At 39.2% G+C, this 20,518-nt stretch overlaps 1 long non-coding RNA gene across 1 annotated transcript in view; it reads right to left on the bottom strand.

The window, feature by feature from the left end:
* LOC137089785 (uncharacterized) overlaps positions 1-20,518 on the bottom strand; it is a 52,449-nt gene that overhangs the window by 30,690 nt on the left and 1,241 nt on the right. The window contains exon 2 of the long non-coding RNA XR_010907789.1: positions 12,697-12,733. This is a non-coding gene — a long non-coding RNA (uncharacterized lncRNA). The remainder of the gene's footprint in view (positions 1-12,696; positions 12,734-20,518) is intronic.

Genomic DNA, 20,518 nt, shown 5'->3' with positions numbered 1-20,518 from the left:
AGAGATCTCAACTTTGTCTCAAACTCTGCTCAACATCCTGAAGTCTGCGATCAAAAGTCAAAGATCTCAATATGAACTCACACGTTTCTCATCAGATGATCTGAGCTGCTGTTCGCATACAGTGCATCTGGAAAGTATTCACAGCGCTTCGCTTTTTTTTGCATTTTTGTTACGTTACAGCCTTATTCCAAAATGGATTCGAATCATTATTTTTTCCTCAATTCTATAAAAAAATATCCCATAATAATAACATGAAAGAAATTTGTTTGCAATTTTTGCAAATTTATATATATATAAAATGTTCATAAGCATTCACAGCCTTTGCTCAATGCTTTGTTGAAGCAACTTTGGCACCAATTACAGTCTTTTTGAGTTTGATGCTACAAGCTCCACACCTATTTCTGGGCAGTTTCTCCCATTCTTCTTTGCAGGACCTCTCAAGCTCCATCAGGTTGGATGAGGAGCATCGGCCATTTTCTGATCTCTCCAGAGAATTTCAATTGGGTTGAAGTCTGGGCTCTCAAGGACATTCACATTGTCCCGTAGCCACTCCTTTGTTATCCTGGCTGTGCGTTAGGGTCGTTGTCCTGTTGGAAGATGAACCTTCACCCCAATCTGAGGTCCAGAGCGCTCTGGAGCAGGTTTTCATCAAGGATGTCTCTGTACGTAGCTGCATTCATCTTTCCCTCGATCCTGACTAGTCTACCAGTTCCTGCCGCTGAAAAACACCCCCACATCATGATGCTGCCACCACCATGCTTCACTGTAGGGATGTTATTGGCCAGGTGATGAGCGGTGCTTGGTTTCCTCCAGACATGATGTTTACCATTCAGGCCAAAGAGTTCAATCTTTGTTTCATCGGACCTGAGAATTTTGTTTCTGAGAGTCCTTCAGGTGCCGTCTGGCCGCTCCATCACACAGGCCTGATTGGTGCAGAGCTGCAGAGATGGTTGTTCTTCTGGAAGGTTCTTCTCTCTCCACAAAGAAACGCTGGAGCTCTGTCAGAGTAACCATCAGTTCTTGTTCTCCACCCTGATTAAGGCTCTTCTCCCCCGATCGCTCTAGGAAGAGTCCTGGTGGTCCAAACTTCTTCCATTTAAGGATGATGGAGGCCGCTGAGCTCATTGGGACCTTCAACGCAGCAGAAATGTTTCTGTAGCCTTCCCCAGATCTGTGCCTCGATACAATCCTGTCTCTGAGTCTACAGACAATCCCTTGGACTTCATGGCTTGGTTTGTGCTCTGACGTTCACTGCTAACTGTGGGACCTTATATAGACAGGTGTGTGCCTTTCCAAATCATGTCCAATCCACTGAATTTACCACAGGTGGACTCCAGTCAAGTAGTAGAAACATCTCAAAGATGATCAGTGGCATGGCAAAGGCTGTGAATACGTATGGACGTGATTATTTTAGTTTTTCAGTAAAAAAATATTATTACAATGTAAATCATCCGTTCTCTATGTGAATATATAGTAAAGTGTGATTTATTCCTGTGATCAAAGCTGAATTTATCATCATTACTCCAGTCTTCAGTGTCACATGATCCTTCACTAATCATTCTCACATGAGGATCAACACACATTTAGGATTATTATCAGTGATGAAAACAGTTCATATTTTTGTGGAAACTGATACTTTTTGTTTTTCAGGATTCTTTGATGAATAAAAGTTCTAAAGAACAGCATTTATTTGTTTCCCCAGTTTTATGCAGAACTGACGTCATTTTTTTATCAACTCTTAATGTAACTCATGGAGCCAGTGATGATATCCCAAACATTTCCCATTTTCAAAACTGGGCCAAATTCACTCAGACACACACACACACACACACACACACACACACACACACACACACACACACACACACACACACACACACACACACACACACACACAGATATGCCCACTCACTCTCACACAAACTCTTACACACACACACAGACTTACACACACTCCTACACACACACACGCTCTCACACACACACTCTCACACACACAGCCTTACACACACTCATACACACACATGCTCTCACACACACACTCTCTCACACACAGAGACACATGCACACACACACACAAACTCACACACTTTCTCTCTCACACACACACACATTCACACTCTCACAAACAGACACACATGCACACACACACACACACACACTCTCACACACACTTACATGCACTCACACACACACACACACACACACAAACACAGACATGCCCGTGCACACATTCACTCTTACACACACACAGACTTATACACACTCATACACACACATGCTCTCACACACACAGACTTACACACACTCATACACACACATGCTCTCACACACACACTCTCTCACACACAGAGACACATGCACACACAAACACACTCACACACTCTCTCTCACACACACACACTCACACTCTCAAAAACACATGCACACACACACTCTCACAAACACTTCCACGCACTCACACAAACACGCTCTCACACACAGAGACAGGTGCACACACACACAAACACACACTCTCTATTTCTTACACACACACACACAAAGAGAGACAGATGCACACACACAGCTGGAACTCTATTATATGGACATAGATCAGAGATCTTATTGAATGTCTCGCAGTGAGTGTCTGTGTCAGTCAAACACCCATCCTGTCCATGTGTGTGTGTGTGTCTGTGTGTGTGTGTTTGTCTATAGAGTCTCTCACTCTCGCTGAGACACAAGGCCAAGTGTAACGTGACAGATGGATGATGGAGAAGAACGAATGACATTTACTGCTTGATGAACTTTGATCAACTAATTTGATTTAGTTCTTTTCATTTCTAAAATAGATTTATGATGTTAATGCTGTGATTTACATGCTTTTGTGTGTTCATTGATTTATTTTGCTTAGAGGTTTTAGTTGTTTTTTTAACCTGATCTATGACCTAGTAGATTCAGTCATATTATATCATATTTGTAGTTGAATGAATCCAGTTATTAAAGCAATACGCCACAAGACGTTACCATGGCAAAGCTCTTTAAAATCACTGCGACTCCAGTGGCTTTGTGTGTTTAGTAGCAATAGGATAAAATACTCCAGTGTTTATTATCCAATCAGACTTAGATGCTCTAAAACATTTGGCAATATGACTCAATATCTCGTGAATACACACCGAGCTGAAGCTCTATAAGAGCCCCCTCTCTCTCTCTCTCTCTCTCTCTCTCTCTCTCTCTCTCTCTCTCTCTCTCTCTCTCTCTCTCTCTCTCTCTCTCTCTCTCTCTCTCATCAGACAGCTCGTTAATTTGCACGATTTGGATATGTTGTAGTTCTTCCCTCTCTGCACGTATATATTAGCGGTGTGACATGACCCCGGGCTGTTTTGTGTCTGTCTGGCCGTGGGAAAAGAAGCCCAGTCTTTTCACAGCTGTGCGGCTCCAATGGAGGCCCCAAATCTCTCTCTGTCGCCCCTTCAGAGACACTGCTCATTATTCAAACTCTAGTTTGCATAGAGATGTTAAAGAGGGACCCAAACACCACCAGCCTTCAGCATGCTCGGGGTTTCTTCACGAGGAACCATCGCTTGTGCATGAGCATTTCAATAATTATGGCTTTATGTTGTTCTTTAACACTAAGTTTTCAGTTTGTGGATTCAGAAAAAGACACTTGTGGAAGTGAATTCTAATCTGTTGATTTTTGTTCTTTAACATTAAAATAAAACTCAGTTCAGTGTGTGCATTGGCAAAGAGTAGTCTCTGGGAAGACATTTTAATAATTATGGGTTTTGTTTTTTCTCTTAAACATTAAAATAAGATTTTTCAGATTAGTTTGTGCAATCGGAGAGAGTCGTTTGTTGACGTGAATTTTAACCATTTCATTTTTGTTGTACTTTAGCAAATAACACTTTTACAGTGTCATTTTTACACGTTACATGTACTTATCATAGTAATAACAGTAAATTATGCATAATTACATGCAATCCCTAACCCTATAGTGGTATGTAGTTCATTAATATTACTCCGTACTTAAATATATAATTACACTGTAACAATGACACCTTCAAATAAAGTGTAACCCACTGTTTTTACTGTTTGCACACGAGGAAAGAGTCGTTTCTGGAAGTGAATTTAAATAATTATGAGGGTTTTTTAACACCAAAATAAGATGCTTTTCAGTTTAGCTGTTTGTGCATTCAGACAGATTTGTTTGTGTGTAAAGTGAATTTTAATCATGGTTGAATTTCTGTTGTTCTTTAGCAGTAAAATAAATAATACTTTAGCCGTTTGTGCACGAGGAAAGAGTTGTTTCTGGAAGGAAATGTGAGTTTTTCTGTTGATTTTAAATACCAAAATAACACATCCTGTTGTTTAACATTTAGAAAAAAGCATTTAGCATTTGTGGAAATAAATTTGAATCATCTTTGTTTGCACAGCTGTTTGTGCAATCGGAGAGAGTTGTTTGTGGAAGTGAATTTTAATTGTTGATGAATTATGTTGTTCTTTAGCAGTTCAATAACGCTGTTTTCAGTTTGTACATTCAGGAAAACTCATTCGTGGAAATGAATTTTAATAATTATGGGTATTTGTTGTTCTTTAACACTAAAATAACAGTTTTCAGTTTGTGCATTTAGAAAAGGTCATTTTTGTAAGTTAATTTTAATGTTTTTTTGGAGGCGGTGGTCTATTAAGCACTAAAATAACACTGTTCTCTATAGTTCAGCGGTTTGTGCATTCAGAAAAATTCATTTGTGGAAATACATTTAAATAATTTCTGCACTGTAAAAAAAGGCACATTTTGAACTTTTGAAATTGACTTGGATGTTTAAGTTATTTCAACTTAAATGATGTTAAACTGACTTTAAAAAATGAGTTACATCTTGAATAAACAAAAAAAACAAGTTTAACATTTCTTAACTTATTTTGATGAGTTAAAGAAGCACTAGGTAACTTTTCAACCTTCATAATATATTTTTTAAGACTCTTGTGATGATAAATCGACTTACAATAGGTTGAATGACACGTCTGCCATAGCCTGATGGGGTCTGTATCGTTTTTAATCGTACTTTTAAACTTCGGGTTTAGGGTAGTAACCCGAGAACAAAAAGAACTACAAAATTCGACTGCTTTACGGCATATACGTCACTTCCACCAACACACACACTTCCTTACATTCGGATGTGCGAGCCCAACTTTGTTCGTCGGATAATATAGTCATGTCCGAAGCAGCAGAGACAAATAAGAAAGAAAAGGTTTTGTTGGAGGAAAGCAATAAGAGGAAACGAAAGAGTGATGTGATTAAAGGCAGGACGAGGATCAACATGTGACCAGCGTTTGCTCGTCGGCGTGAGCTGAAGGAGGCGTGCCCGACCGATGCGGTCCTGCTTGTTACGGTGATTACCGACCACTCAAACATTGAACTGAAGTATCATATAGATTCTGTAAAACGGTAACCAATAGACTACTATAATGACGCTGGCTTGTAAACGTGAGCATCGTGATTATTTGGGGTTTGAAAAAAATAAAACCCATGAAATTATATTCATATGACATGCTGAAGCCGTTGTGCAATGCCACTGACTGTAACGTTACCTGGGATGAAGACATTTCACACGCGACGCCTGAAGAACTCTAACTCCTCCTGCAGTGTTCAGGGGAACTGTTAGTGCTGCACCGACCCGCGGGACGCTTTTATGAAGTTATTTGGCCCGCACCGCACCACTGTATATATTTTTACAACCCGCCGCGCACCCGCGACCATTAAATAGACATACGGGGTCCGCGGGTTATGGGACGACCCACGCCTCACTAGTTCAGGGCTATCAGGGCTGTCATGTCAACAAATGCACGCGCGATGGCATCCCCTGATGTAGGATTACAGAGCTTACGACAGTAGTGGAGGACATTATTTTTTCCAAACTGTAGGGGGACCCCGAGAGCAAAAGTAGCCAAGTGCTGCTTTAAAACAATGTAAAAACATATGTTGTCATAACTTATTGACAGAAACGAATAGTACAAATACTTCGTTACCTTAGTTAAGTAGAAATTTTGGGTATCTATACTTTACTGGAGTAATTATTTTTCTGCCTACTTTTTACTTCTACTCCTTACATTTTCACGCAATTATCTGTACTTTCTACTCCTTACTTTTTAAAAATAGCCTCGTTACTCCTCTTTTATTTCATCTTGTTTAAAAAAAAACTATGCAGATAAATCGCGTCATCCTGATAGTGTGAATTTGATTGTGGTTGGATGAGAAGTGTAAACATATACCAAACCAACACCCTATTGGTTACTAGGCGATCCATCGAGCCTGCACATGACTCAAAGCACAAATCACACACGGTGTTGCCAGATTGGGCGGGTTCAAGCCGACGAGCACGCACAGTCAGCGATCAGCAGCAGACGCGCTCATTCATGACAGCCAGGTTTTTAGCGCGATAACTCGTCGTAGATGTATTCAAGTGATTGCTATGCTAAAGTGGCATACATACAAAAGCCGTTTCTACAGAAAACGTGGATTACACCTGTGACTCGAAGACTCTTTATAAATATAATCATGATTCCTGTCCATCATAATATACACACTCAGGACATCTGCAACTAGCAACCCCAACAGCTGCTGAAAGAGGTTTGAATCAATGATGAATCAGTTTTGACTGGGCTAAGTGCATGAACTTCACAAGGGTAGGCTATTGTAGTTTTGTCAGATCAAAGCTAACGTAAGCGCATTGTTGTTATTTTTTTGTCGGCGGATTATTGTACAATATCAATGAATTACGCATTTTGGCAGTGGCATGGGCGTAGATTACGGGGGGGGGGGGGGGGGGGCGTGTCCCCCTCACTTTTAATAAAATGTATTTTCGTCCCCCGCACTTTTATTGGGTCTCACCGATTCTAGTCGACCCGCTCCGAGCGGGATTCGAACGGGCGTTACCTGCGCGGCAGCGGGCAAGTTAACAAGGACGCTAAAGACAGCCTTCTCTAATCTCGGTTGATAGCGCGCTTTTTGAGGTCAAGGGCAAGTATATTTTCATAGAAACCAATGTGAATAAATTTAGATTTAAAATCAGAGACAAAAAATAATCTATGCATGACCTGTCATTTTATTTGCATCTAAATATGAGGAGGGCACTCTCACAGAAAGTCCAAATTCCAAAAGTGGATTCGTAATACCCTGTCACGCTGGAGCTGAGCTGAAGGAAAACAATCGTTATGATGATGAAACGTGACAACGACAATCAGACGAGTGCGACAATATATGCTTTATGTGTGTTTTTCAAGCCATCTCAATGTAGGCTATTGACAATAAAGTAGCCTATCATATGAATAATGCTGTTTTTTAATGTTTAATATCTTCTGCTCACCAAGGCTGCATTTATTTAATCAAAAATAGTTAAAACAGTAATATTGTGACATATTATTACAAATTAAAACAGTTTTTTTCCTATGTGATCAAAGCTGAATTTATCATTACTCCAGTCTTCAGTGTCACATGATCCTTCACTAATCATTCTCATATGATGATTTTATAATCAACAAACATTTGTGATTATTATCAGTGATTAAAACAGTTGTGCTGCTCTAAAATGTTGTGTAAACCATGATACATTTTATTTTTCAGGATTCTTTGATGAATAGTAAGTTCAATGGACAGCATTTATTTGCATTTATTAAATAAATTATTATCTTTTGTAATAATAACAATATCACTTTTGATCAATTAAATGCATGTCTGATCAATAAAAGTATTAATTTCTCACTTTTTTTAACTTTACCACAAATGTTTAGATGGTTTCCACAAAATGTAAGCATCACCATGAGCAGCACAACTGATAGGCTAATAATCATAAATGTGTGTTGATCATCAAATCCTCATATGAGAATGATTAGTGATCATAGGACACTGAAGACTGGAGTAATGATGATAAATTCAGCTTTGATCACAGGAATAAATTGCATTTTACTATCTATTCACAGAGGAGGAAAGTGGGCTGGTTTTGTTGAGCTTTGAGCCCTGCACAATCCTATGACACACTCCTGCAGTCATTAAAATAGTTCAGCTTTGTTTGTAATGTCCAAGTAGTTATGTTCCGTTTAGTTTCTTTATTAAAGTTAATTTAGAAAAATGTTTGGATAATTTGTTTGTTTGTTAATTTTTTTTAAAGTGACAACCAAGCAGTCAGTGGCCGACAGGGGTATGAGGTTAGGGGAGTAAAAAAAGTCAGGGCCCGTAGGGCTCTAAAGCGTCGACCCAATCTGGCAACACTGATCACACATGTAGCCTACATTTACATTCTGATAAAGGTTATTGATAACATTACTTATAGGCAACTAGTTTTCATATATTCCGCTTCAGGAAACACATGTTAATGCTCAGCAGTACACATAATGGTATATTTCCTTTGTACTAAAATGCCTTCGTTTTCAATGGGTATATATGCGGCTGAAACAGGTAGCCAGTGCCTCCCAAATTTTTCAACATTAACATTTTAATATAACATTATAGTCATTATGGCCTTTAGAAAAGTGTTTTTCTTGAGGAGGTGGGGTAGTGCACTATAGGCCCCTGTGGTGTGGCCTAAGCTTTTGTCTTTAATGGCATTTTTTTCCTTACATTACTTTTACTTTTATACTTTAAGTAGTTTTGAAACCAGTACTTTTACACTTTTACTTAAGTAAAAAGCTTGAGTTGATACTTCAACTTCTACAGAAGTATTTTTAAACCCTAGTATCTATACTTCCACTTGAGTAATGAATGCGAGTACTTTTGACACCTCTGCTTATTGAACATATAATTTTTACAGTGTGGCTGTTCATTTGGTGTGAATGTTGAATTTGGTGCAAGTGAATCATTATTTCAATATTATTATTTTTTAATTGAACAATAACACAACAGTGGTACCAGTATCTCACAAAAATACTTATCTTACAATCTCTAGACATATAGGTGCGTACTTACACATATAAGACGGAGAAAACAATTTTCAGAAAAATGGAATATCAGAAAAATGAAATAACTATCACAGGTAATATATAAACTGAAATAAAGATCAAGTAATCACCGAACGTCCTTAAGAAAGTTTCCAAAGAGAAGACCAGAAAGCATCCGATCTTTTATGGAGGTTCCAGTGGATTTTAGTTTTTACTTTATACATTTGAAATTAATCTGAATCATTGTTGTTTTTTGTTTGTGCATTGGCAAAGAGTTGTTTGTGGATGTGGATGTTAATAACTGATCTTTTAGTTGTGAAATCGAGAAATAACTGCGGTCAGAACTGGGTCTGCTTCACACCACATAATGTTGAGAGACTGAATCAAGGTTATAGATCGCCCTAAACAGACACTTAAAGCTTGAACTGCTTAATTACAATATTTCTGGATCCTAATGATAGTTATTCAATCTGGACTAGGTGGGAAAAAAGATGTAGGCTACTATTAAATGTATTAAAAATGCATTATAGTATATATTTGTATTGTATTGTTGTAGTCAAGACCACCTAATCTGAGACCAAGACCAGCGCTCCTTAAATTCACAGATCCACATTACCAGCTGAGAAATGACTTATAACGTATAATAAATATAATTAGAATAAGACCAATCAAATTAAATCATTACAACAAAATTCATCTTGCACCACACTGAAAAAAAGTGTGTTGGATTTACATGATTTTATTCTGTGCATCGGTCCCACAAGTTAAACAAACATCATTTGTTCATGAAACTCCAACAACCATGAAATTAATACATTTTAAGTGACCCAAATAAATCTCAACATTAATTTCAGACATTTTTAGAAATTCAATATGAATTTCAACATGAACTCTGACATGATTCAGGCATTTCATTTAATATATTTTAATGTTAAACAACTGAATTATAATACTGCACTAGTTAGCTGACACACTTTTATCTCGCAAAAGCACACATTATCATCTTAAATGTTTAACGTTAAAAGCTCGTTCATCAAAGCCGTTCTGACATGAGTTGTTTAAGTCACACCTTAAGCAAAAGCTCCGCTCTTCTCCTCAATGGTAACACACTGTAATTTAAATTACTCTAATAATTACAACATAATTGAATATTAAACTCTATTAAACACAACCAAGTCTCCCCCTCAAAAATACATAAAATAACACTTTTACATATAAAATAACAACATTTAGTCTCTCTTGATTTAGCGATATGCAAAGCATGCTGGGAACTAACAAGCCCCGCCCACTTTCAGTTAATGCAACAAATCATGCAATCTCAACACAAACGGATGAAGTAAACTTCAATTTGACTTATATTTAAGTGGATTGAACACAATGAAATTAAGTTAGGACAAAATGTAAATCAATTGTGTTGTTTTAGCTCATTTTAATTTAGCAATTTGAACAGGCAGTTTTATTCGGTGTACAGAGGTGATACAGGAGATGCATCTGAATTGATAAATTAATGCATAAATAATATTGAGGATAATGTTTTTAAAAAAAGAATGTTTGTTAAAGCAATATCATGTTTACAGTCATGCTCAAAGTGATATTGGTTATTATAGGCTAAATCCAGATCTCAAGAACAATATCCTGAAATATCTGAGCATTTGTATTCATTTTTGGTGACATTTTTGCAAATCCCTAATTATTTTCTGAATCTCGCACAATAAATCAAATTAGAAATAAGTTATTGATTGCATTTTAAGCTTTACAAGCTAAGTTTTACATCAAATCACATTAATGATGTTCAATCAGACTATTACACCGGCGATAGTGTGATTATCCAGCAGTACACTTTTAATGCATTTAGTATGTTTTTCCCCTTGGTGTTTAACGTGCCGTTCTTTTGATAAAGAATAGAATTAGCTAGTGAGTCCCTTCATATCAGCGATGAAATAATCCATAAATCTGGCATTATGCATTAATAGCACAATTCAGTGTCCAGAGGGACGAGAACAAAACCCTCCCAGCAAAAACACAAACTACACACGCACACACACACACACACACACACACACACACACACACACACACACACACACACACACACACACACACACACCAACATTAACATCCTAATTATATTCTAAGAAATGCACTGTTGATAAAACCAAACCAAATTACACTCAAAAAAATGATACGTTGGGTTTACTTAATTTTTTTATGTCAACAGGCTCCACATAATTGGGTGATGTTGAATTTAATTAACATTATTTATTTCGGTAAAGATAGTTTTTTTACGTAAAGTTAACTCAATGCCATTAAGTTAAATCAGGTTAACATTCTTAATTTGTCCAAAACTATTAAGTTTAATTACTCTGAATTGAATATAAAAAAACAAAACAAGTAATCCAGTTTAATTGATTATTTTTATTTAGTGTAATGCTATTTTTTACCACATTTACAAAACGTTTTACATTACAAGACTGTATTGGCTAGATGGTTTTGTTACATCCATGGCATGCCCAAAGTAGCTGTTTTATTATTATTAAAACGACTTTAATTGTCATTAGCAGATCCTCAACCCAAGCACACGCTCTACACTTCACCACAATGGTACACTCTAAAAAATTCTGGGTAAAAAAACAACCCAATGTTGGGTCAAATATGGACTAACCCAGCAATTGGGCTGTTTTAACCCAGCGATTGGGTTGTCTTGAGCAAATATTTAACCCAACCGCAGGGTTAAAACAACCCAGTTGCTGGGTTAGTCCATATTTGACCCAACATTGGGTTAAAACAACCTAACATTTTTTAGAGTGTAACGTCCAAAAACACTAACTTAACACACACTTTTAAATACCAACATAACAGGACATTAAACATTAAAACGTTTCTCAATTTTCTCATCTCGCCAGAAATGCATAAAATAGCACTTAATTCAGCCCATTTGCAAAGCATGATGGGACGTGAAGTCCTGTTTGATTGGGTTACTTGATTGAATCATGTTATCTCAAAATAAAACCATCAAGTTATGTCAAAGAGTGACGGTTTCAAGTCAGTTTAACATGAATCAGTTAGCCTGACAAGCCAGACCCACATCAAGATGTTTGGTCTGGAAACTCACCATTGACAGCTCAATCCGAGGGGCGGATAAACGGTTGTCTTTCAAACTCCCTCTGCACGCGATAGGATAGCGCTACCACCAACTAGAGCAACGAAGGTGAAGCGGAGCTCGCTGACAGATTAAACATTCGCCGTATCCGGTCGGCTAAACTCAGAACACATCTTCCCTTTTTAAGAATGACTTCAGTGCCGTTCTTTGTTCTTTTCTCAGAGAAAAGCTTAACTCAAGTCTTCCAGAGTCGCGGTCAAAGCTGATTCGAAAGACCACCGCCGTTCGCCAGTTTCTGTGTTTACTAGAAGCACGCAAACTCAACTCGGCCGTCGTCATTATGGCCCCGCCCACCGACTCTATACACGATGTGATTGGCCCGTCCAGATTCTGAGGAACACAGCTCAGAAGAGTATTGAGAGTTCCTAGACGACACTCGCGGGCAGATTAGATTTGCTGACGCTAGGGTGCGTCTAGATTTCTCGGCTATGAATCAGTTACATTTGAACCAGAAACCTGATAATGGTGTTAAATCAAGATGAATTGCTTAAATCAAGTGAACAGCAAGTTCATTTTTTTGAGTGTAGGCAAATTGTAGCATAAACCTGTCCTTATAAAAGCCGAATTATAATATACGCCGCTGTGTGTGTATTTTGAGCTGGAGTAGATTAAACTGTGGATTGTTTTACCTGCATGAGTTGAGGATGAGAGTTCATTCGGCACATCCTGAAATGAGAGAGAGAGGAAAACATCATTCATATATCATATAATATATTTCACATGATTTTCAGAGCTGTTATTCTCATCAGCAGCTGTGCTATCTGGAGTGTCTGGATTAGGCTATCGTCTCAACACAAACTACATTAATAATCTCTGCCATGCTTCATAACTTCATTTGGAAGTCATTTCACTCACGCTCTCTCGATATAAAGAATATAAACGCTGATTGTTATCATTGAAGACGAAAAGAAACACAAGCATGCACGTCAGAAATCCTTACAATAACTATAAATCTACAATAATCTGTCGAATGCATGAAACGCCTTGAGTCTGAGATGATGCATATTGATATAAAGAATATAAACGACGATTATTATCATGGAAGACGAAGAGAAACATGGGATCATAAGCATGCTCTTCTTACTCTTAGTATTTTTGTCTTGTTTCTAGTCGAAATATCGAATAATTCTTAACACAAGAAGTATTTAGACAAGCAAAAGTAATTGTCTTGTTTTGGGGGAAAATAACTCAAAATGAAGAGAGTTTTTGCTTAAAATAAGATAAATAATCTGCCAATGGGGTGAGAAAAATAATCTTAATTCAAACAGAAAACAAGATTATTTTTCCTACACCATTGGCAGATTATTTATCTTATTTTAAGCAAAAACTCTCTTCATTTTGAGTTATTTTTCCCTAAAAAAGACAATAATCTTTACTTGTCTAGTAAATGTTTCTTAATGTAAGAATTTTTAGATATTTTGACTAGAAACAAGACAAAAATACTAAGTAAGAAAAGCATTTTTTGCAGTGTATAAATCTATAATAATCTGTCAAATGCATGAAACACGAAACATATTTAACATGCATTCAGGCCAAATGCAAATATCATAATAATACAATGATATTCTCCTCAGAATACAATGTTAATGTATATCAGAATCAGCTGGTGCCTTGCTTTTGCTTGAGTATATTGTGCATTCTCGTGCATTTGCATGTGTTTACTTTAGTACATTATGATAGCTCATGCATTTCCATAGGCTATTCTTATTCTGATACAGGACACGCGTATTATTATTGCATTACACTCTCATGTGTTCTTATGATTCCCAAATGTCCCATGTGTGTATGCACTGAAACATTGGGGAACTTTTTGCGCGTTTTACTATTAACACGACACGGAATGAGCCACCGGATCAGTCGCGCGACACTGCGACAACAAATGCACACAAAAAAATAACGACACCGACATATGCACCGCGTGCAAAACACAACACACACACACACACACACACACACACGGGCAGCACTGCCCAGGCCCGGAGCACCTGAGACAAACACGCGCGAGATGCCCAAATGAGGATGCACGCTCGCGCGCATTTGCATACACGCGCTCCCTGAACGCAACATGCGTCATTACTGGAGATTCCGCGCGCACATTTCTACTGTAATTCAGTTTAACGCATGCATTCTGCACGTGCACTTCCACTAAAGCCTGTGTGATACGCTGCACGCGCTCGAGTCCGTCTCTCCGCCCTCGCGCTCCGGCTCGGCTCTGCGTTCATGAAGTCATTGGGATTAGTTTCTACTTTCGGTTCTCTAGCTTTATGATATTTCATAAACTCATACAGCTAGATAACCAAAGAGAGAAACTAACCCGTGCGTGTTAAAGGAGCCGCGCGCTCCGGATGGAGTCTGTGGTCACATGTGATCTGAACACATGCACGAGCAGCAGTTCACTACAACTCGCTGTCGACTCATGATCATATCGAGCGGATAGAATTTCATTTTCATTCATCAGCATAAGGTCATTTAATAAAACATCTCTCTCTCTCTCTCTCTCTCTCTCTCTCTCTCTCTCTCTCTCTCTCTCTCTCTCTCTCTCTCTCTCTCTCTCTCTCTCTCACACACACACACACACACACACACACACGCACTACCCAAAAACTACACATAACACGCAACTTTCTGCATTTTTACATTTTCAAAAGAACTCATTCTGTGTGATTTATAAGCTTTTGTACCCATGGGGACCTCACTTTAGGTCCCCACAGTGACACGAGTCCCCATGAGTCTGTTCATTCAGGTTGAAGTCCCCACCAGGCTAGAAAAACATGTACACACACACACACACACACACACACACACACATGTCTGGTTCACTATCTTTGAGGGGACTCTCCATAGGCGTAATGGTTTGTATACCGTACAAACTGTACATTCTATCCCCCTACACTGCCCCTGCCCATCACACACACACCCACACACACACATTACCCCTGCCCCTAAACCTACCCATAACAGGAACTCATCCTGTATGATTTATAAGCATTTTGAAAAGTGAGGACCGCTGGCTGGTTCCCACAATGTAGGTGATCTCAGGTTTTACTATCCTTATGGGGACATTTGGTCTCCACAATGTAATTCAAACAAGGGCACACACACACACTGCCCCTACCCATCACACACACACACACACACACACACACACACACACACACACACACACACACACACACACACACACACACATACACACACACACACACACACACACACACACACACACACACACACACACACACACACACACACACACACACACACACACACACTGCCCCTGCCAATCACAGGAAACATTCTGCATTTTTACATTTTCTAAAAACATCACTTAGTATGATTTATAAGATGTCTTCCTCATGGGGACCAAAACATTTCCTTGTCTATAAGGACAAGGATTTCGGATATTGCCATCTTTGTGGGGACATTTTGTCCTCATAGGGTAGGGTTTACCAGGCCACACACACACACACACACACATACGCTTACACACTCATTCACACTCATTCACACAGACACAGACATACCTCACTTCCTGCTGCTCTGATCACTCCTCATGCTTTTACAAATCCACAGGACTGAGTGTTTAAGTAATGAACATCTGAAGCCCAGCCCACATCCTGAAACTCCGCCTCTCTCAGACACACCCAGCCCACATCCTGAGACTCCGCCTCTCTCAGACACACCCAGCCCACATCCTGAGACTCCGCCTCTCACAGACACACCCAGCCCACATCCTGAGACTCCGCCTCTCACAGACACACCCAGCCCACATCCTGAGACTCCGCCTCTCTCAGACACACCCAGCCCACATCCTGAGACTCCGCCTCTCACAGACACACCCAGCCCACATCCTGAGACTCCGCCTCTCTCAGACCCACCCAGCCCACATCCTGAGACTCCGCCTCTCACAGACACCCAGCCCATATCCTTAGACTCCGCCTCTCACACACACCCAGCCCACATCCTGAGACTCCGCCTCTCACAGACACACCCAGCCCACATCCTGAGACTCCGCATCTCACAGACACACCCAGCCCACATTCTGAGACTCCGCATCTCACAGACACACCCAGCCCACATTCTGAGACTCCGCCTCTCACAGACACCCAGCCCATATCCTGAGACTCTGCCTCTCACAGACACATCCTGAGACTCCGCCTCTCTCAGACCCACCCAGCCCACATCCTGAGACTCCGCATCTCACAGACACACCCAGCCCACATTCTGAGACTCCGCCTCTCACAGACACCCAGCCCATATCCTGAGACTCCGCCTCTCACAGACACACCCAGCCCATATCCTTAGACTCCGCCTCTCACACATACCCAGCCCACATCCTGACACTCCGCCTCTCTCAGACACACTCAGCCCACATCCTGAGACTCCGCCTCTCACACACACTCAGCCCACATCCTGAGACTCCGCCTCTCACAGACACACTCAGCTCACATCCTGAGACTCCGCCTCTCTCAGACACACACACACACACACACACACACACATACACACACACACACACACACACACACACACACACACGTTATTGAATATAGACTTGAGTTGTTTTTGGCCACAGAATGTGACATAACACACACCATCCCCATTACAACATCTGGATTCACAGTTTTTACAAATGAGGATGTCCCAAAGGTACACACACTCTCACACACACTCATGCTCATTAACTCACTCACTCACACAGACACAGACATACACACACACACAAACACACTTGCTCACGCTCACACTCCCACACACACTCACTCACACTGGTACATAGACACACACACACACATACTCATGCACAAACACACACACGCTCACGCTCACTCACACTCCCTCACACACATACACACACACACACACACACACACACACACACACTCATACACAGACACACACACACACACACACTCACTCATGCACACACACACACTCTCACACTCACTCATACACACACACACACACACACACACACTCATGCACAAACACACACACTCATGCTCACACTCACTCACACTCATTAACTCCCTCACACAGACATATACACACACACACACACACTCACACTCATACACACACACTTGTTCACACATTCACTCACGCTCATACTCATACGCACACACACACGCTCACACTCACTCATACACACTCACACCCACACTCATGCACAAACACACACACTCATGCTCACACTCACTCACACTCATACACACACAAATGCTCACACTCATACACACACTTGTTCACACACTCATTCACACTCATACACACACACACACACACACACTCTCACTCATGGACACACACACACATGGTCACACTCACTCATGCACAAACACACACACTCATGCTCACACTCCTACACACACACACACATGCTCACACTCATTCACACTCATACACACACACTCACTCATACTCATAAACACACTCATTTACACACTCACTCACTTCTGTTGTTTTATATCATCATGTTCATTATAAATGCTACCTATATACATATATAGTCCCAAAAATAAACTCGTAAAAATAGCTTTAATCTTCACATGTGCATTGAAATCTGCTATATCTCCCCGACGCTGTTCTCTCGTCTCGTCCTGTGATTTCTTTAATGTGTTTCGTACTCAGAGGCCCAGAGGAACTCCATGAATAGCTTTCGTTACCATGACAAAAAAATTACGACAATGAAAGTGCTTTTCAGATGACAATGAGCGCGACACTCTGAATCTGCAGGCGTGCGCTGAATATCGATATAATTCACACACACACACAAATACCTATAGGTGATTTGATTAGATGCATTTCTAATTTTGCACATTGTCTGTATTTGAGAGTCAGTTATGTGTATTTTTTTGGCCTTCATAATTTGCTAATGCTGGTTTTAAAGTCCTACATGATTTATGTTTATGAATGGAGGACTCTAACTGCACCAGTCCGCATTATGAGATGTGCTATATTTGTGGGAAATATTTTAGACCATGTCATCACACACACACACACACACACACACACACACACACACACACACACACACACACACACACACACACACACACACACACACACACACACACACACACACACACACACATGTTGGTCTATGTGGTTTACAGGGACTCTCCATAGGCGTAATGGTTTTTATACTGTACAAACCGTATTGTCTATCCCCTTATACTGCCCCTAAACCTACCCATCACACACACACACACACACACACACACACACGCTGCCCCTAAACCTATCTTACTTTCTCAAAAAAAAAACATAATTTAGTATGTTTTTAAAGCTATTTGAAATGTCCTCATAAACCACATTTATAGTGTAATACCAGTGTAATACCCATGTAGTTATACAAATTTGTCTCCTCATAAACCACATAAACAGGCTCACACCACACACACACACACACACACACACACACACACACACACACACACACACACACACACGGAATGTAATGGAACCATCCATGGTGGAATGTTCCATTCTCTTCTCTCCTGCATATACAGCAGTGTCATTAAAACACACACACACACACACACACTATCTGAAGCAGCACGTGCTTTCACTTCACATGTAATCATCTCAAATTATCGTAATAGTGAGTGATAGTGAATCACGAATTTGTAACATTTATGATTTTAAACAAGAAAATTGAATGCGTGCATTTCCCTCTGAGCATCAGAACAGTCCTTTATTCCGTCAGAGATGCTGCTTATGAGTCCATTTACAACACACAACACTTCAAATTACACGTTTACGTTAGAATTTTTACTTTTCACCTTGAACACAATTAAATATTATATTTAATGATCTTAATATCTCTGCCTTTCTCATATATCTGTTTGTATATGGTCAGAGCGCAATATGACACAAATAACCTGCATTTTAAAACCATAAAAACGCACAAACTCAAAAGAATAATTTCTACATCTCTATAATAATCTTCAGATTTTTTTGCTGCCGTTTCTATTAGAAAATCGTATTTCGTGTTGTACTGTATTTAATTTATTTTTTAAAAACCACAACATTGTATTATTATATTTGTTCCTCCCTTCGTTTACCGACTGTAAAAAGGGATATTTCGCGTTTTGTTTCGATTTTAATGATTTGTGTGTGTAGATTCACACGAACATTGAAGAGTTTTCTGATAATTCTGTCTTATATGTACGAACATTTAAACGACTTTTAAACGACAGATATGGGAAGAAAACACCGTTTAATGTCCAAAATATTAGTATTAAAACACGAACGGTGTAGGCCTATGTTCAATGTTCAAATAAATACATTAAAACAAAATATCTATTGTATGTATATATATATATTCCCTTGAATTTTAGCCATAAGAAAATGTTTTTTTGTTGTTGTTTTTTTAGATAATCTGACCATAACCCAGATATAAAGCGAAATATCATAAAGTATTTCTTGAAAAGTGGAGCACAGAAATGCAAGGTGTGCATTTCTCACGACACGAGATATCAAATATCATCGAAACACACTTTGTCGAGTCATTGTGAGTTAACTGAAGAAATAGAAAACGCGCGCGTACACTTTCTTTCCTTTTAATGTCTTCAATTCTTCGATCATATATCGGTGTTTAAGGAGCCTGGCATCCTCCTTATTTTCAGCAAAGTGTAACACGAATAGACTAGCCAAAATAAATAAAATAGCCTAAATAATTATGAAAATATTAAAAATGCATTAAAAGTTGAATCACACAAATTACCACAGCTAAACAATGACAACACGAATGGCCTGCTCAAAAGAGCATGCATAAATACAAATATATATAAATTGTATTATTATTTAGCTAATTGTAGCCTATTGCATGAAGACTGCAAAAATATCGTTCTGAAAAATAAATAAATATGCATATAATGCATCATAAAACATCAAGGCTTTTTTACATGTTTGATTTGTGAATGTGTGTGTTGTGTTGTATTGTGTGTGTGGATTGAAGGCCTCATCAGAACCTGTTGCTAACACTGCACACACACACGCACGCACGCACTCACACACACACACACACACACACACACACACACACACACACACACACACACACACACACACACACACACACACACACAGATCACATACAAATTCACGTTTATAGAGACTATGATGGAAATGTATTGCGTAAATAAATAAACAACATTGCGTATTGCACTAATGTTTCTATTTTTGTGGTTTTTGTGTAAAAAAAACAACAACAATTTTGACAAATTTAGGCAAATAGAAAAGTCACAATTGTTTAATGAAATTAAAAAAAATAATGATGTCATAAATGATATTAATTCACACAATGAATCAAAACTTCGATCGATTAAAGCATCGCGCCTCTCTTCATCCAGAAGCGCAAGAAAACGCCATCATTATTCATCTTTTGTTCCCTTCATCTAATCCTGACGAGAGAAGAGCCGTGTGAAAGAGAAACAGCACACACAC

Source organism: Pseudorasbora parva, chromosome 9, assembly GCF_024679245.1.
Source record: "Pseudorasbora parva isolate DD20220531a chromosome 9, ASM2467924v1, whole genome shotgun sequence".
In the NCBI taxonomy this organism is placed as follows: domain Eukaryota; kingdom Metazoa; phylum Chordata; class Actinopteri; order Cypriniformes; family Gobionidae; genus Pseudorasbora; species Pseudorasbora parva.
Note: the sequence above shows the minus strand (reverse complement) of the source record. Positions and strands in the feature narration are given on the sequence as shown.